The 17,243-nt window shown below is 48.3% G+C and overlaps 1 protein-coding gene across 1 annotated transcript in view; it reads right to left on the bottom strand.

The window, feature by feature from the left end:
* LOC146789712 (tetratricopeptide repeat protein 21B-like) overlaps positions 1-17,243 on the bottom strand; it is a 459,544-nt gene that overhangs the window by 257,092 nt on the left and 185,209 nt on the right. The window lies entirely within an intron of this gene.

Below are 17,243 nucleotides of genomic sequence, written 5' to 3'. Positions count from 1 at the left end.
AATTGGCCCTATCTGGTGGAGGTTATGAGAAGATTTGGGCTGGGGGAGGTTTTTTGTCGGGTAGTCGAGATATTGTAGAGGGCTCCTACAGCTAGATTATTAGTCAATGGCACTTTAACAGACCCGATAAAAATTACCAGAGGCACTAGACAGGGCTGCCCGTTATCCCCGCTCTTATTTAACCTTTATATAGAGCCGTTTGCCCATATTCTGAGAAAGGAAGTGGATATTCCTTCATTTGTATATGGTGAATGGGAGAAGCGAATAGCGTTTTATGCGGACGATATTTTGGTGTATACTTCAGATCCGCAGAGAGCTTTTCCGACGGTAATTAAAAAGGCAGGAGAATTTGGGCAAATCTCCGGTTATGACATTAATGCCAATAAAACAGAGATTAAGTGTTGGAACGTTCCACATCCACAGTTCACAGTTGTATCATCAATGAGATACCTGGGAATACATATCACTCATGATTTAGGTAGCTTGGCACAGTTTAATTTAGATCGGGTAGCAACGGATAGTAGGAAACTTTTGAGATCTTGGACATTCTTACCACTCTCGATTTTTGGGAGAGTAAACTTAGTCAAAATGTCTATTCTCCCAAAATTCACTTTTATTTTTAACTCAATCCCCCTGTCCTTCGATCGGAGAAAAGTGGAAAAAAGTCAGCGAGAAATAAATTAGTTTATCTGGAATTTTAAATCAGTAAGGCTGACTTGGAAGAAGTTGAGAAGGAGGAGGGAAAAGGGAGGTCTGGCTTTGCCAGACCTGTTATATTACGCATGGGCATTTCAGCTAACTTATTCGAGGATGCTTCTAAAAATTTCCGTAACATCTTTGGGGAGTATGTTCAGGGCTATGCTAGGGGGAATGGACATCCCATTGGATGGTTTTTTATTTAAGTTTGGAGACATGAAATATTGCAAAAAAGTCAGACTAAAGACCTTGCAATCTGCCTTAATAAATTGGGTTCAGATAAGAAAAAATGTCAGGTTACACTATTATTCTAATTTTGCGCCGGTTTGGGACTCTCCCGGCCTTCCACCCTGTATGCAGGACAGCCTTGCAACCCCGTTAAGGGACGCTGGGATTTTAAGATGGGGAGAGATACTGGTGGATGGAAGGGTACAAGACTGGGAGGTTCTGAGGGACAGGGTGGGCACGGCTTTCTCTAGATTTAAGTGTATACAGTTGGATGGCTGGGCACGGGCGGAAAATAGGAAAGGTCCTCAAGTGGGGAGTTACAGCCAGTTTGAACAACAACTGGTAGAAAAGCAAGAAGGGGGCAAAGAAGTGGCAATCTGGTATTGGGGTATGGTAGAGGAGAGGGATGGAGACTTTGTCTTGCCAGAAGAGCTATGGGGGAAGGAGTTGATCCCCCAGTGTGAGGACTTATGGATAAGATAATTTTCTTTTCTTTATAAAATTGTGAAACCAGTCTGGCTAAGACGTAATAACTTGTTTACCCTCCACCGGGCCTACCTTTCACCCCCGAGGCTCTCCAAGTTTCTCCCTGGGAAGAAATGCAACAAGTGTAATTTGGTGGCAGCCTCAGACATACATATGTTTATGGAATGCCCGGCCATCAGGCTGTTTTGGGAGGAAGTAATGGCCACTTTGGCTTAAATTTTAAGCTTATCATTGGAAATTACTCTTCCGCTAATAATTTTTGGTCTGGAAGAAAATATATCTGGACAGGCAAAGTCTTTCCTTTTTTACTCTATCATCCTGGCAAGACGAAAAATATGTAAATTTTGGGTGGATGCCAAAGCCCCATCTCACGCAGCGTGGCTGATATCAATGTATGGAAACCGCTAAGACTGATCTGGCTAGATCATGCTCCAAACAAAAGGTGTCCTTTTGGCAATTGCTAATAAACTGGAGAGAGGATACCGTGTTTTTTTTTCCCGGGTCCGATGAATATGCCAACTAGGCTCCAGTAGATCCTGGGAAGTGGCCTCCCCCGTACGTTTTTTTCTCCTGGGTCGACTAACATTGATTGGTGCTTCTCCGTTCCTTGCCCAAAGAGGTAGTCTCCCGCCTAACATACATATTCTGCCCGGAAAAAGATATGGAGGATAGATCGACACAACATTTTATGGCAGATAATTGGTGCTTGGCTTCTCTTCGGCGAGTGGAGGTAATGGCAAATGAGGACAAAAAAAAAAAAAAAGAAAATACAAAAAAAAAAAAAAAAAAAAGAAAAAAGAAGAAAAGCAACCAAGACCAATAACTAAAATGAATTTCATTTCAAAAAGGTTAAATCAATAATGGTAGGCCTACTTAAAGAGCTAAATATTTTCATACTAAGTATATCTGGCGCACGTTCAAAGTTGTGGCATCATTTCATCCTCTGACTCACTTCCAGAAATGACTGGAAAACATAGAACTTAAAAATAAATAACTGTATACATTTTTTCAGTAGGGCCTGTCAGATCGACATGAAGCTTTTGAAAATAGCCCGAAGTAGAGTTACCGCTCCCAAAACAAGGGGGAAAATGACGTACTTGTAAATCGGGATAGTTGGAGCTTTCATCACAGGGGCTGAATGTCACTGGCACGATCACAGGATTTCACCTAAAGTGTCAGTCAGGAGAGTAAGGAATTCAGGAAATTCTATGTCTAGGTAGGATTGAGGACAACAGTAGCACTGATAATTTTTCTTTTTCAAATAATGAATAATATGCCAACAACATGCAATAGAATATTTTTATTATGTCAAAAAAGGAGAGGTGGGGGACCAGGAGCTTGATAATGGTCCAGTGCCTATGCTCCGAAAAATCGATGAGGTACTCACAAAAGGAGGCACTGTTCCCTAGTGAACCTGGTCAAAGAGCGACCAGGATCCACATACGAATAAGAGGGATAGGGGAGTTAGGTCAGGGATTAGGTACTCAGGATGGCGGGGGAGACACAATATTGTCTCTTGTTGCCCTCACACACCTCGAAGGATGTCATGCTTCATCATCGGGTGTTTGCTCCTCGTCGGGCCGGCGGTGCAATGCCCTACGGGTCCCCCGAAGGGTCTCTTTGGCGGAGATCTTTTAGAGAACTGCCGATGGGTGCATGCGGGTATGTGGAAGGGGAGTACCAGAGTAATCAGTGCAAGGTAGTGTGTGCAAAGTGAGTTAAAAATACCTAAGGGTTACCGAAAACAAGAGGGTGGTTTAATAAAAAGGTACCCTTGGTACATTAAAAGACCCGTAGGTTGATAGTTATCTGTCGAGACGTTATGTGTCTGGATAACTTACAGAATGGTTGACATGTTTCACGCCTTGGGTGGTCAAAGTGATCCTTGGCGTTTCATCAGGACCAGGGGTGATAGTGAAGTGAAGTAAGTGCACAGACTAAGTATAGCGAGTAGGGTGGAATTAACCCTCTCGCTGGTAAAATAAGGGGGGTTATATCTCCTGCACAAGTTGTGTGTGGGAAAGGAGTAAGTTATGCCCCCTTTGAAACTGACCTAGAACACAGAAAAACAAGGAAAGAGGAAATGGGGAGAAAAAACATGTTAAGAAACGTACATGCTCTTACGGAAGGCACATGAGGAGCGTCACTGTCTCCATATCTAGAACATGTTGCCGAAAAAACAGACAATAAGAACACTATGGAGGCATAAGAAGGCTCGATTCTGGTATCGCAAGTTAGCGTGGATAGCGTACCGCGTCGGCTGCGTGTGGATGTGTGGAGGGAGGTGGGGGCCCTGAAACCCAAGCCGGGAAGGCTTGGTAACAAAAGCAACCCAGACCCGCTCCATGTTACCCCATTGCAGACACGACACAGGACTGCTATCACGTTTGTGTTTGCGTTAAACTCCAGACACCAGATGAGAGAATGCACACAGAAGAGCCAACCGAGGCATAGGAAGTGCGCGCTTACCTAGCAGAGGAGTGAGGGTTACTCCATGAGTCTAGCGGCGTAGGGTGCCCACACCTTCTAGGGCTGTGGGCGAGTGGTCCCGGGTTCCAAATAGACAGAGCCCGAGGAGGGGAGAGAGCAAGGTATATGTGCGGGAAAGCATTAGTCGTTGCGTGAACACAAAAACATTCGCATTGTCGAGACTTACTTCGGGCGGTGTGGCGGGTAGTAGTCCTGGAGAATACTCACGGGTTGCTCAGGTGACGGCACTGGAAACCTGCCCGATCCAGACGCCTGCTCGTAGGTAGGCTGAGAGATCAAACTAGTTGTATTTAAAGGGGCAGAACCCATGGGAGTGGGGAGGTGCCTGTTTCCGGTGAAGCGCGAGGTGCTGCGTCCCTAGGAGAATAGTCGCCCATGCGTCTAGTGTGACACGAGACCGTGCTTACTCGCGCATGCGTAGGAGGTAGCATGCTGGGCCTGTGCATGTATGAGGAAAAAGTGTTCTACGAGGATCACGTAGAGACTAGGCGGTCTCAAAAGCATCTTGTGAATACTGTGCTCATCCTTCATAAATACATGCAATGCGTAGATATCTGAAGGAGGTTAGGCATGGTGTATAATTAGAGGTAGTGAAGCTCTCGGTGTTGTGGCTATAAGCATGTAACGCAGGAGTATGACCTGCCTAACTCGACTATAGAGTGAGGCTGTTTGTGGTGGTACAAGGAGAAAGGGTAACACGGCCACCTCTGATCTGCTCAAGACGGGATCTCAAGTGGTGTATAGGTGTGAAAATTACACAGATTCATTCTTCCTAGAGTGGAGTGTTGCCACCCGGTAAGGATAGACACAAAAAGGCGAACCCTATACAGGGTGGATGTTCCCACGGTCAGCCCTACAGTTCTGACCAAGGGATGTCGTCGTTCAGGCCATGTGTATCAGTATGTAGGCGATGGACCCAGCGTTGTTCTTGTCTGAAGAGGGAATCGCTGGTCCAGTTGGGGTTTGCTTCCAGAATGGTCCATTGGATGGTTTCACAGGGGTGGCTCTTCTCCAGGAAGTGATTGGTCAATTTTGTGGCTGAGCGTGCTCGTCTGATCGTACTCTTATGCTCGCTGATCCTTTTCTTGATTGCTCTGGTTGTCATCCCCACATAGTACAGGGTACAGGGGCATGAAATAAGATATACGCAATTCGTGGTGTTACAGTTAGTATGCTTGCCTTGTTCCCAGTTAATATTGCCCAATTGTAGTACTTTGGTATGTTGGGTAGAGGCACACGCACCACATGTGCCGCATGGATAGTGGCCTCTGACAGCTGGAAGGTTCCAGAGGATGTTTTCTCTTGTTACCTGTGTGGGTTGTGGTCTTGTATTGACAAGTTGGTCCCTCAGGTTCTCAGTCCTTCTGAAGGCAAACCTGGGCGTTGGAATATTCAGGGTATCGCTGTTCAGAATTCGCCAATTGCGATTGATGATTTTTTTAAGTTGATTAGAAAGCGGGGTAAAGGTTGTTACACACGTAATCAGATTATTAGTTTTTGGCTCCCTTGTTTCCAGGAGGCCTTCACGGGTGTTATTCCTAGCCCGTTTCTTAGCCTGCTTGATCACCTGTTGAGGGTAGTGTCTCTCTGTCAGATTATCTGCCAAGTTATTGGCTTGCAGTTCAAAGTCCTGTATTTTGCTGCAGTTGCATCTGATTCTTAAGAACTGCCCGTAAGGTAGATTTTCCCTCAGGGCTTTGGGGTGATGGCTCTTGAAGCTAAGGAGGCTGTTGCAATCAGTGCTTTTCTTGTAAGTGCTGGTGTGTAGTACTCCATTCTCGAGGTAAATGGATAGGTCCAGGAAGGCGATCCTCTCCTTGCTGGTCGTCATCATGAAGCGAAGATGAGGGTCTTGATTGTTAAGCCATTCGAAAAAATCCCTCGTCAAGGTTACGGGACCCCTCCACAGGATCAGGATGTCATCGATGTAGCGTTTCCAGGTTACAAGATGTTGATGGAAGGGGTTAGTATCCGCAAAGATGTGAGTAGCTTCAAAGTGGGACATGTACAAGCCTGCCAGGCTCGGCGCAAAGGTGCTACCCATACTGGTACCTTGTACCTGGTGGTATATGGTGGTTTTGTACATGAAAACGTTATTTGTGAGTGCCAATGCGATAAGTGCTGAGATGAAGGTTGCCGGAGTTTGTGTGGGGAGCTCAGACTCTTGTAGGAGGTTGCTAATCACCTCGATGGTAGCACCTTGTGGTATGTTGGTATACAGTGCTTCTACATCGAGTGTGAGAAGTAAGTCGATGTCCTCGGTGTTCTCCTCGTTGATGGTCTGGATGAGGTTGAGGACATCATGGGTATCCTTGAAGTATGCAGGTGTGGTTTGGACCAAAGGACGTAGAAAGAAATCACAGAATTGGCTGAGGGGCTCCAGCAAAGAGCCGATCCCTGAGAGGATGGGGCAACCTGGACAGGGGGAGACCCCTTTGTGGATCTTAGGAAGGCGGTAGAAATAGGGCATCTTAGGTGTCAGATTCACCAAGAATGGTGCTTCTTTGGGTGTGATCCATCCTTCTGTGGATGCCTCATTGACCAAAATGCGAATCTGTCCCAGTAACGTCACGGTAGGGTCGGTCTCCAAGATTTCATAGTACTCCGTGTTGCTCAATTGGCGACAGCATTCCTGATCGTAGTCCTGTGCATTGAGGTTTACCGTAGCACCCCCTTTGTCCGCTGGTTTGATTACAATGGTGTCGTCATTTTTGAGGGATGTCACCGCGTTTCGTAGTTTCTTCGAAAGGTTGTTTAAAGAACTGGGAGATTTCAGAAGATTGACTTCCTTCAGGACTGCCTTTTCAAAGGTAAGGACCTCATGCGGGACTATCCCAGTAGTGGGGGTAAATCTCGAGGGGGGTCTCAGCCCTGTGTCGTCCTGTGTTGGTGTTTCAGTATCCTTGAAAAACGCCCTCAGTCTCACTTTGCGAAAAAGTTGATGAAGTTCTTCATTGATCCTGAAGTTGTCCTCTTTAGGGGTAGGGACGAAACCCAGTCCTAGTTCAAGAGCTGCAGTCTCGTCAGGGTTGAGCGGTCTAGAAGATAAGTTGACGATCAATTTTTTTGGTGTGCCATGCTCCTGGTTGTTCTCTGCTGGTTTGCCCGGTCTTGCCATTGGACTTGTTTGTTCCCTCTTCTTCTTCCTCTGCCTCTGCCCCTGCCTCTGTTCTGAAAAGGAGGTGGAGGGGTTTGGAAGAAGGGTTGCTGATACCCCGGTTGGGGTAGACTGTAGGGGGGGTACCACATCGGCACTGGTTGTGGAAACGGTTGGGCTTGGAACCCGTAGAATGGTGGCATCCCAGGCGGTGGTAACAGACCTTGTTGGTTGGAGCGGCGGCCCCAGCTCTGATTACTTGAGTTGCTGCCGGAGGATCGGCCCGATTGGTTGGATGTAGATGAACCATCATCGGAGATTGTGTCATTTTCCGTGGGTTGGAAATCTTCTTTAGTGTACGGGTAGATTTTTTCCCTGTCAAATCTTTTGAGATCCTTTTGTAATTTGGTTATCTTCTGGTTAAGGAGACAGTCTCGATGGTCGGAGATTTCAGAATTAATTTCTGCCAAGCGGGTCTTGTATGCCGATAGACTAATGCCTGTTATTAGGCCATTCTCTGCTATATTGATTTTGATAATAAGAACCTCAGACAGGCGTTTCGCGGTGCTGATGATCAAGACGATCCAGTCGCGAGTGCATTTCCATGCTATTTGGCTCCATTCCCGCCTGAAGATAAGATCTTCCAAAAAAATTCTCGGTGCCGCACGTACCAACAGTCCATTGGGTGCTGTGTTGGCTCTAAGGTATTCGGTCATGACAGATCCATGGAGGGCAATTTTGACTTGTAACTTTTAAAGAGATGTTAGTGAGTTCCAGTCTCCCTGTGCACTCGTACAGGCTGTGTTACCATCACCATCAAGTAGTGACGGGGTTCTGAGGATCTTTGCCACTATATCCTCGCCAAAACTAAGGCCTAGATTGTCCCCCATAGTGGATAGTGACATGTCTTAGGGAAGAGGGGGAGTGTAAATGTGAAAGGCAAAAGGAAAAAAGGAAAAAGGTGAAAAGAGAAAAAGGGAAGAGAGGGTCCCTTGGCTGAGCCGCCGTGCTTACTACTATGTCAAAAAAGGAGAAGGGGGGGACCAGGAGCTTGATAATGGTCCAGTGCCTATGCTCTGAAAAATCGATGAGGTACTCACAAAAGGAGGCACTGTTCCCTAGTGAACCTGGTCAAAGAGCTACCAGGATCCACATACTAATAAGAGGGATAGGGGAGTTAGGTCAGGGATTAGGTACTCAGGATGGCGGGGGAGACACAATATTGTCTCTTGTTGCCCTCACATACCCCGAAGGATGTCATGCTTCATCATCGGGCGTTTGCTCCTCGTCGGGCCAGCGGTGCAATGCCCTACGGGTCCCCCGAAGGGTCTCTTTGGTGGAGATCTTTTAGAGTCCTCACACACATCCTTCGGGGTGTGTGAGGGAAACAAGAGACAATATTGTGTCTCCCGCGCCATCCTGAGTACCTAATCCCTGACCTAACTCCCCTATCCCTCTTATTCGTATGTGGATCCTGGTCGCTCTTTGACCAGGTTCACTAGGGAACAGTGCCTCCTTTTGTGAGTACCTCATCGATTTTTCAGAGCATAGGCACTGGACCATTATCAAGCTCCTGGTCCCCCCCCTCTCCTTTTTTGACATAGTAGTAAGCACGACGGCTCAGCCGAGGGACCCTCTCTTCCCTTTTTCTCTTTCCACCTTTCCTTTTTTCCTTTTGCCTTTCACATTTACCCTCCCCCCCCCTTCCCTAAGACAGGTCACTATCCACTATGGGGGACAACCTAGGCCTTAGTTTTGGCGAGGATATAGTGGCAGAGATCCTCAGAACCCCGTCACTACTTGATGGTGATGGTAACACAGCCTGTACGAGTGCACAGGGAGACTGGAACTCACTAACATCTCTTAAAAAGTTACAAGTCAAAATTGCCCTCCATGGATCTGTCATGACCGAATACCTTAGAGCCAACACAGCACCCAATGGACTGCTGGTACGTACGGCACCAAGAATTTTTTTGGAAGATCTTATCTTCAGGCGGGAATGGAGCCAAATAGCATGGAAATGCACTCGCGACTGTATCGTCTTGATCATCAGCACCGCGAAACGCCTGTCTGAGGTTCTTATTATCAAAATCAATATAGCAGAGAATGGCCTAATAACAGGCATTAGTCTATCGGCATACAAGACCCGCTTGGCAGAAATTAATTCTGAAATCTACGACCATTGAGACTATCTCCTTAACCAGAAGATAACCAAATTACAAAAGGATCTCAAAAGATTTGACAGGGAAAAAATCTACCCGTACACTAAAGAAGATTTCCAATCCACGGAAAATGACACAATCTCCGATGATGGTTCATCTACATCCAACCAATCGGGCCGATCCTCCGGCAGCAACTCAAGTAATCAGAGCTGGGGCCGCCGCTCCAACCAACAAGGTCTGTTACCACCGCCTGGGATGCCACCATTCTACGGGTTCCAAGCCCAACCGTTTCCACAACCAGGGCCGATGTGGTACCCCCCCTACAGTCTACCCCAACCGGGGTATCAGCAACCCTTCTTCCAAACCCCTCCACCTCCTTTTCAGAACAGAGGCAGGGGCAGAGGCAGAGGTAGAAGAAGAGGGAACAAACAAGTCCAATGGCAAGACCGGGCAAACCAGCAGAGAACAACCAGGAGCATGGCACACCAAAAAAATTGATCGTCAACTTATCTTCTAGACCGCTCAACCCTGACGAGACTGCAGCTCTGGAACTAGGACTGGGTTTCGTCCCTACCCCTAAAGAGGACAACTTCAGAATCAATGAAGAACTTCATCAACTTTTTCGCAAAGTGAGACTGAGGGCTTTTTTCAAGGATACTGAAACACCAACACAGGACGACACGGGGCTGAGACCCCCCTCGAGATTTACCCCCACTACTGGGATGGTCCCGCATGAGGTCCTTACCTTTGAAAAGGCAGTCCTGAAGGAAGTCAATCTTCTGAAATCTCCCAGTCCTTTTAACAACCTTTCGAAGAAACTACGAAACGCGGTGACATCCCTCAAAAATGACGACACCATTGTAATCAAACCAGCGGACAAAGGGGGTGCTACGGTAATCCTCAGTGCACAGGACTACGATCAGGAATGCTGTCGAAAATTGAGCAACACGGAGTACTATGAAATCTTGGAGACCGACCCTACCGTGACGTTACTGGGACAGATTCGCATTTTGGTCAATGAGGCATCCACGGAAGGATGGATCACACCCAAAGAAGTGGCATTCTTGGTGAATCTGACACCTAAGATGCCCTATTTCTACCTCCTTCCTAAGATCCACAAAGGGGTTTCCCCCTGTCCAGGTCGCCCCATCGTCTCAGGGATCGGCTCTTTGCTGGAGCCCCTCAGCCAATTCTGTGATTTCTTTCTACGTTATTTGGTCCAAGCCACACCTGCATACCTCAAGGATACCCGTGATGTCCTCAACCTCATCCAGACCATCAACGAGGAGAACACCGAGGACATCGACTTACTTCTCACACTCGATGTAGAAGCACTGTATACCAACATACCACAAGGTGCTACCATCGAGGTGATTAGCAACCTCCTACAAGAGTCTGTGCTCCCCACACAAACTCCGGCAACCTTCATCTCAGCACTTATCGCATTGGCACTCACAAATAACTTTTTCATGTACAAAACCACCATATACCACCAGGTACAAGGTACCAGTATGGGCAGCACCTTTGCGCCGAGCCTGGCAGGCTTGTACATGTCCCACTTTGAAGCTACTCACATCTTTGCGGATACTAACCCCTTCCATCAACATCTTGTAACCTGGAAACGCTACATCGATGACATCCTGATCCTGTGGAGGGGTCCCGTAACCTTGACGAGGGATTTTTTCGAATGGATTAACAATCAAGACCCTCATCTTCGCTTCATGATGACGACCAGCGAGGTGAGGATCGCCTTCCTGGACCTATCCATTAACCTCGAGAATGGAGTACTACACACCAGCACTTACAAGAAAAGCACGGATTGTAACAGCCTCCTTAGCTTCAAGAGCCATCACCCCAAAGCCCTGAGGGAAAATCTGCCTTACGGGCAGTTCTTAAGAATCAGACGCAACTGCAGCAAAATACAGGACTTTGAACTGCAAGCCAATAACTTGGCAGAGAATCTGACAGAGAGACACTACCCTCAACAGGTGATCAAGCAGGCTAAGAAACGGGCTAGGAATAACACCCGTGAAGGCCTCCTGGAAACAAGGGAGCCAAAAACTAATAATCTGATTACGTGTGTAACAACCTTTACCCCGCTTTCTAATCAACTTTAAAAAATCATCAATCGCAATTGGCGAATTCTGAACAGCGATACCCTGAATATTCCAACGCCCAGGTTTGCCTTCAGAAGGACTGAGAACCTGAGGGACCAACTTGTCAATACAAGACCACGACCCACACAGGTAACAAGAGAAAACACCCTCTGGAACCTTCCGGCTGTCAGAGGCCACTATCCATGCGGCACATGTGGTGCGTGTGCCTCTACCCAACATACCAAAATACTACAATTGGGCAATATTAAATGGGAACAACGCAAGCATACTAACTGTAACACCACGAATTGCGTATATCTTATTTCATGCCCCTGTACCCTGTACTATGTGGGGATGACAACCAGAGCAATCAAGAAAAGGATCAGCGAGCATAAGAGTACGATCAGACGAGCACGCTCAGCCACAAAATTGACCAATCACTTCCTGGAGAAGAGCCACCCCTGTGAAACCATCCAATGGACCATTCTGGAAGCAAACCCCAACTGGACCAGCGATTCCCTCTTCAGACAAGAACAACGCTGGGTCCATCGCCTACATACTGATACACATGGCCTGAACGACGACATCCCTTGGTCAGAACTGTAGGGCTGACCGTGGGAACATCCACCCTGTATAGGGTCCGCCTTTTTGTGTCTATCCTTACCGGGTGGCAACACTCCACTCTAGGAAGAATGAATCTGTGTAATTTTCACACCTACACACCACTTGAGATCCAGTCTTGAGCAGATCAGAGGTGGCCGTGTTACCCTTTCTCCTTGTACCACCACAACCAGCCTCACTGTATAGTCGAGTTAGGCAGGTCATACTCCTGCGTTACATGCTTATAGCCACAACACCGAGAGCTTCACTACCTCTAATTATACACCATGCCTAACCTCCTTCAGATATCTACGCATTGCATGTATTTATGAAGGATGATCACAGTATTCACAAGATGCTTTTGAGACCGCCTAGTCTCTACGTGATCCTCGTAGAACACTTTTTCCTCACGCATGCGCAGGCCCAGCATGCTACCTCCTACGCATGCGCGAGTAAGCATGGTCTTGTGTCACACTACACGCATGGGCGACTCGTCTCCTAGGGACGCAGCACCTCGCGCTTCACCGGAAACAGGCACCTCCCCACTCCCACGGGTTCTGCCCCCTTAAATACAACTAGTTTGATCTCTCAGCCTACCTACGAGCAGGCGTCTGGATCGGGCAGGTTTCCAGTGCCGTCACCTGAGCAACCCGTGAGTATTCTCCAGGACTACTACCCGCCACACCGCCCGAAGTAAGTCTCGACGATGCGAATGTTTTTGTGCTCACGCAACGACTAATGCTTTCCCGCACATATACCTTGCTCTCTCCCCTCCTCGGGCTCTGTCTATTTGGAACCAGGGACCACTCGCCTACATCCTCGGGCTCTGTCTATTTGGAACCAGGGACCACTCGCCTACAGCCCTAGAAGGTTGGGGCACCCTACGCCGCTAGACTCGTGGAGTAACCCTCACTCCTCTGCTAAGTAAGCGCGCACTTCCCATGCCTCGGTTAGCTCTTCTGTGTGCATTCTCTCATCTGGTGTCTGGAGTTTAACGCAAACACAAACGTGATAGCAGTCCTGTGTCGTGTCTGCGATGGGGTAACATGGAGCGGGTCTGGGTTTCTTTTGTTACCAAGCCTTCCCGGCTTGGGTTTCAGGGCCCCCACCTCCCTCCACACATCCACACACAGCCGACGCGGTACGCTATCCACGCTAACTTGCGATACCAGAATCGAGCCTTCTTTTGCCTCCATAGTGTTCTTATTGTCTGTTTTTTCGGCAACATGTTCTAGATATGGAGACAGTGACACTCCTCATGTGCCTTCCGTAAGAGCATGTACGTTTCTTAACTCATGTTTTTTCTCCCCATTTCCTCTTTCCGTGTTTTTCTGTGTTCTAGGTCAGTTTCAAAGGGGGCATAACTTACTCCTTTCCCACACACAACTTGTGCAGGAGATATAACCCCCCTTATTTTACCAGCGAGAGGGCTAATACCACCCTACTCGCTATACTTAGTCTGTGCACTTACTTCACTATCACCCCTGGTCCTGATGAAACGCCAAGGATCACTTTGACCACCCAAGGCGTGAAACATGTCGACCATTCTGTAAGTTATCCAGACACATAACGTTTCGACAGATAACTATCAACCTACGGGTCTTTTAATGTACCAAGGGTACCTTTTTATTAAACCACCCTCTTGTTTTCGGTAATCCTTAGGTATTTTTAACTCACTTTGCACACACTACCTTGCACTGATTACTCTGGTACTCCCCTTCCACATACCCGCATGCACCCATCGGCAGTTCTCTAAAAGATCTCCGCCAAAGAGACCCTTCGGGGGATCCGTAGGGCATTGCACCGCCGGCCCGACGAGGAGCAAACGCCCGATGATGAAGCATGACATCCTTCGGGGTGTGTGAGGGCAACAAGAGACAATATTGTGTCTCCCCCGCCATCCTGAGTACCTAATCCCTGACCTAACTCCCCTATCCCTCTTATTCGTATGTGGATCCTGGTCGCTCTTTGACCAGGTTCACTAGGGAACATAGAATATTTTTATACATTAATCATTTTTTAAATTGCATCTCAGTTCAAGTACTTTTTTTGTATGATGGACACTTGAGTTCATGACTCTTTAGGATTCAGGATTCCTTTGTGTTTGGTTTCTTCAATCACATGGATGAAGTTACAAGGAAGTTCGTAAACAAACTATTGTTTCTCAAGACTTGTGCCCAAGGGTGCCAATTGTTTTACGTTTTTAACTGCTACAAGGCTGCTTTTTATAGCAATGCTATTTTAGGTGTATTGCCGTTATAAAGAGATAGAAGCAACCATAAAGTGACAGAAACCTGGAAATATTTCATTTATAATTAACTATTTGTGTCATTTGATTGAATTATATACTAGTTGATGAGTGGTGAAATGACTCACAGATGCCACAGTAAAAAAAAAAAATGAATCAATATCTAAACCTTCACGGATGACCTCTGCACAATCCTCAGTGTCACAGTTGTCTCCAACTAAATCCTGTGGCTTACATCTCAGTATACTTTACAATTCTTGAGTCCTTCATTTAATATAGACTCATGGGCCAAACCAGCTGTGAGAATGTGTGTGTATTATATGGTATGGTTATGCAACCTTGTTGAAATCGGCCCTTCTGGCAGGTTCACCCCTGAAACTTTTTGCTTTTTATTGTGACCTGGTGTTAGTGATTTTTGGCTTCTGCACACCTTACCACTGTGTCCCAGGGTAAAGTGCGTGCGTGTAGTGAGGTTGGCCTGCCCTCCCATAGGAATGCATGGGGGAATGTATGTGTCCCTGGTAGTTCCTGAAGCGTGGGGAGTGCAGGTGCGAGTTTGGTATGTGCGGACTCGTGTGATGAAATGCTGCGCGATGATGTGTGCGGCGTCAATGTACCTAGTGTGGAAGTGCCACTTCTAGAAGTTGGCATTTCTGTGTGCAGTGTGAGATAAGTGCCTTGTCTGGCGATTGGCTGGCTGAGGTCATGTGATGGGATAGGGAATCCCCAGAGTCAGGAGGAGTCACCCAGTGGTGAATGGGGAGATCAGCAGCCAGATGGGTGGGAGGAGTACACCTGGGACCTGAATAGGGCTGGGCTTTCCCCACACAATACTGGCTCCGCCCCCTGTGGTGCGACTGATGACCCTGGCCTGTCCTGTGAAAGGAAGGAGAGGAGCTGAGCAAAACAAAGTGCTCAAGTGCTCCTGAACCAGTTGTAACTGGTTCTGCCCTAAACCCTGTGCTGTGTCACAAAAGGTAACCTGTGTATACAAAGGGGCTGTGACCCAGTGTTCTCTGCTGATCCAAACGGGGGGGCCTGCTGCTGCTGCTGGGCGCCAGGAGAGACCGCCACTGGGGACTGCCTCCCTGCCTGGAGGGCCCTGTGACCTGGGCCCTGGGCCCAGCCCTTGCCCCCCTGCCCTCCTTGAAGACTTTGTTCCTGGGCCTTGCCTGGGTGGAGCGCTGTGTCTTCCCTGGCCGAGAAGCGCTTTAGATTGATTTGCTGAAGAGCGCCTTCGTGATGACCAGCAGCGCTGAGATGCAATAATTTATGAGGGAACCCCGACGTAGGGATTCCCCCGCTTTGCCCGTGGTTTATAGCGGGTGCCCACCCCGCATTGTGGTGCTCGTTGGCGGGTGCCCACACCGCTTATTTAATTATTTAAATAGCGGGTGGCCACCCCGCGTTGCGGTGCTCGGTGGCGGGTGCCCACCCCGCTTATCTCCGCCTATTTTAGCTTTCAGACGAAGGCGGGAGCCCACCCCGCGCTTTTGGGAAAGCAGAGGAAAAATCACTGCTGCAGCCCGATCTGGGCTTCGCCAGGAAGTCTGGCACCCTCTGGGGGCGGGCCGTGGGACGGAAGTCGTGCCTGGATGCAGGAAGCAGGCGGGAGCCTACCCCTCGCTCCTGCGTATGCCCTGGGAGACACCAGAGTGGTGGATCTCCACGGGGCTCCCGTGCGGTCGAGGGAAGCCCCGCGCCAAGAAGAGAAACGCCGCCGAAAGGAAGTTCCAGCGGAAGCCAGGCGGGAGCCTACCCCGCGCTCCAGCGACCCAGAAGTGCTGCCGGCAAAGGAGAGAGCCCCGCCGCCACCGGAGACGTCGGAGCAGCGCGTGGAGTGTCCCAGTGAGTGTGGGGCAGACCAGGTGCATGTTGAGTGCCCCCAAGGCACAGTGGTGGCGGTGCCGGTGTCCTTCAGCGGCCCCGCAGGAGAGCAGGCCGCTGCAACTTCAGGCAACAATTGTTGTTCAGAGCCCCCGAAAGAGGCTCCAACGTATGGGGCATTATTGATTTAGAGCCCAGAGAGGATCCAACGTTAAAGGGGGCATTATTGATTTAGAGCCCAGAGAGGCTCAAACGTTAAAGGGGGCATTATTGATTTAGAGCCCAGAGAGGCTCCAACGTTAAAAGGGGGCATTATTGATTTAGAGCCCAGAGAGGCTCCAACGTTAAAGGGGGCATTATTGATTTAGAGCCCAGAGAGGCTCCAACCTTTTGGGGGCATTATTCTTTAAGAGCCCAGAGAGGCTCCAGCGCGTGGCATACAACTTCCCAGAGCCTAGGTGGCTCCCGTGCTACATATTTGTTTTAAAAGGCACAGTGGTGCCCAGGCTAATTTTTCCAGCTGCCCAGCACTTAGTGGGCAGCTGCAACGTTTAGGTGGTGCCCTGCGCACTGCGTGTTGCTGCATTCGCAGCTAGCCCTGACTGCTGGACAAAGGGCGTTTGAGCCCCTGAGAGGCCAGGTTGGCCTAGGGGACAGGTCTAAGTGATCTGTGCGCGATTTGTCATTATTGCCTAATGGGATTTATGCAATGCTTTGTGTATCCCTCTAGATGTATTTTTATACCTAGGAGGTTGTATTACCTAGTATAGTGATACTAGTGAGTTCATGGTTCCCTGCGTAATATTATCCTAAGGTGGTTAGGGTTGCGTAGGTGGTACTTACCTGTTACCAGTGGTTACTGGTTGCGAACTACATTTTCTAATTGGTGCTACAGTGATTATATGTGCTATGTTCTAAAGTGTTGTTCCTACAAAGTGCTAGTTCTAAAAGTGCTTATTCCTGACAGTGGTCCATGAGGCCCTGTCCCATGTAGATAATTCCCCTGTAAATTCTGCCCGTGCCAGTGGCACATTGTAAAGTGTGTATTTATTATCTAATGTGTTTGGTATAATACAAAGGCTATTTTTATATATAACCTTGTGTGGAGTTTCTTTTGTGGTGGACCTTGGGTGTTGTTGCTGGGTGCGTGCGCAAACGCTTTACACATTGCCTCCGGGATAAGCCTGACTGCTCGTGCCAAGCTACCAAGGGGGTGAGCAGGGGTTATCTTTGGCGTGTAACTTCCTTGCCCTGACTAGAGTGGTGGTTTCTGCCTGGCTTTGGCGCAAGCCCTAGCCAACCAGAAATCCCAT

This window comes from Triturus cristatus, chromosome 10 (assembly GCF_964204655.1).
Source record: "Triturus cristatus chromosome 10, aTriCri1.1, whole genome shotgun sequence".
In the NCBI taxonomy this organism is placed as follows: Eukaryota; Metazoa; Chordata; class Amphibia; order Caudata; family Salamandridae; genus Triturus; species Triturus cristatus.
The sequence above is the reverse complement of the archived record's forward strand: the minus strand, read 5'-3'. Positions and strand labels throughout refer to the sequence as shown.